Here is a 2745-nt window from a genome sequence, read left to right on the forward strand (position 1 = left end):
ATACAATAGCAATATGCATTTGTTGGAATCCAGGTAGTGTTTGTGTGACTCGCCCTCAAGAGCTAATCAAGCATTGGAACACTGAAGAATAATGGAAAGAATTTTCAGACTAGGATTTGATTTCATTTTCTAGATCTCATCCTAAAGTTGAGTTATTAGATTCATATTGACCCTTCCTCTTTCAAATCAGTGCTCTGAGAATCTGTTGGACAAAATATATTAAGCAATGATTTACCTGGTTTTATGAAAAGAATTCTGCAAGAATTATTATCAACTTAATAAAAAATAACTATAAATGATGGTCAAAGGTTTAAATTTTACTTTAAAATATTATTTAGGTTTTTCAAACATCCTAATATAAACAAAAAATAAATATAAGAGGCATTTAAATACAGAATATAGTTTGAAAATACTGATTGAAAATAATTAGTAAATGTTGTTTATTAATCATGGATTACAAGTGCCTTAAATTTTCATAAATTCAAATAAAGTTAATCTGTTTGGGATTTTCCTGTGTGTAGGAGGGGTGATTTTTTTTTTTATTTGATTGTTTTTTTATTGCACTTTCAAAGCATGGAAAACAATAGGTACTATAGGTTTTTGGTTCCACAATAATCACATTTTGCATATTATTTTAGTAATGATATTTATTTTATCATTGATTTCATTTAAAAATCATGTTTATATATACATTTTCTATGCAGACTAATTGTTAAGCAAATTGAATTGGCTTATAATTGTTTAAAATAATTTGATATATATTGAAGATTATATAAATATCTTTTTGTCAAGTACCTTCAATATTATTTACATCTTAGTACTATTCAGAAAAACTCATAGCCAATATTTTATTTTATGAAATACAGCATCCAATATGATCATATTGGTCTTTTGGTAGTTTCTGAAAATACACTAGTTATATCTATTAAATGTCACTAGACATCATTAGTATTCTTGAATTCTATCAGATGTATGATCCTAAACATGTAGATAAATATAACATTTGACATTTATAACACAATAAAGAGGCATTTTGAAAGCAAAATGTAATGAGAAAATATATACTATTATATTATAGTCTCATTTATTGCTGAAACCAAAAGTAAGAAAGATTTGGTGTTAAAAAAAAAGAATGATACTAAAATCCTCTGAATCTGTGCTCCTATGGGTTTACTTTAGCAGAGTTAAGTTTATAATTAAAATGAAATAGCACAAGTGGAAAGCATCAAAGCATGGTATTAAAATGAAATACTCATTTATAAGAATGTTATTTTAAGTTACAAAGAAAAATAATAGAAGTAATGAGATATTTTTCCAAAAAGAAATAACAGTGATGAATTAAGAAGGTAATTTATATCACGTAGAAGGTATGAAGGAGTGTGAAACAATCAGTACACATTATGAAGATTCACTCTAAAATGTTTCTCCACAGAAAACTTTTTCAACAAAACTTATATAATGTATTTTATTTACAAATAAAACCTCAATTGTGAACCTATTTGGACTAAGGGTATTTTTATCTAATCCATCTTTATACATAAAAGAATATATTATGAAATAATGCAAAAATTTTAAATATTTATAAAATCCTACTTAAATTGTGTTAAATAAGTACCCTATTAATACTAATTGATAATGTGTTTAATATCCTTATTTTATTTATATATATATATATATATATCCAATTATGAGATTTAAAAATAGAATAATATAGTGTACTATGTAACGAGTTCTCATTTTTATATATATTTAACTTAGCAAAGATGCAATGAAAGTCACTCAAAACAAAAAAAGAGAAATAAAGAATGAATGAATGACAGGAGGAGGGGAAGAAGGAATAAATAGTTTAAAGTCATGAAAATTTTGTATTTTCCCAAGAATAAATAAAACAGATTAAATGGTCACCTGAAGTTTTCTCTGTTGTTGTAGAATCAAATCTGACTTTTGTTTGTATCTCATATATCTCAGTCAACTCTAACCTTGAAGAACAGTTAGTGCAACATGATTCTAAAATCAAAACAACTTCTTAAGTAATTATTATCTAAAAAAATAAAACAAAAGTATTCTAGTATAGGAAGAAAATAAATATAAGATTTCCTAAGAACAGTATATCAATTTATTTCATTTTCTTTTTTTAAAGAGAGAGTGAGAGAGGAGAGAGAGTGAGAGAGAGAGAGAGAGAGAATTTTTAATATTTATTTTTTAGTTATCGACAGATACAACATCTTTGTTTGTACGTGGTGCTGAGAATCGAACCTGGGCTGCACGCATGCCAGGCGAGCGCGCTACCGCTTGAGCCACATCCCCAACCCTTATTATTTTTCTTAACCAGAATGTGGGAAAGCTACAGGGTTTGGAAGGGATGGGTAGACCCTCCAAACATGGGGACAATGTCTTCCAGCCATTCCTTTCCCTGGACTATCAATGACCAGGGCGTTGGCAGCTCATGATCACTTTCAAATGCAGGTCATATAATTTATTATACAGCATATTTTATAGAGATTTTAAAGAAGACCAATATCTCTAATGAACCTAGATGCAAAAATCCTCAATAAACTTCTGGCGAACCGGATACAAAAACATATCAAAAAAATTGTGCACCATGATCAGGTAGGATTTATCCCTGGGATGCAAGGCTGGTTCAATATACGGAAATCAATAAATGTTATTCACCACATCAATAGGCTTAAAAATAAGAACCATATGATTATCTCGATAGATGCGGAAAAAGCATTCGACAAAGTA

General features: G+C 28.2%; 1 non-coding gene across 1 annotated transcript; it reads right to left on the reverse strand.

Moving 5' to 3' along the window:
* Window positions 1-2334: 2334 nt before the first annotated feature.
* LOC143389243 (small nucleolar RNA SNORA71) lies at window positions 2335-2468 on the reverse strand. Its single transcript, XR_013090122.2, has one exon. It is a non-coding gene; the product is annotated as a small nucleolar RNA SNORA71 (small nucleolar RNA).
* Between the last annotated feature and the right edge of the window lie 277 nt (window positions 2469-2745).

The sequence above is a fragment of the Callospermophilus lateralis genome, unplaced genomic scaffold (assembly GCF_048772815.1).
Source record: "Callospermophilus lateralis isolate mCalLat2 unplaced genomic scaffold, mCalLat2.hap1 Scaffold_194, whole genome shotgun sequence".
In the NCBI taxonomy this organism is placed as follows: Eukaryota; Metazoa; Chordata; class Mammalia; order Rodentia; family Sciuridae; genus Callospermophilus; species Callospermophilus lateralis.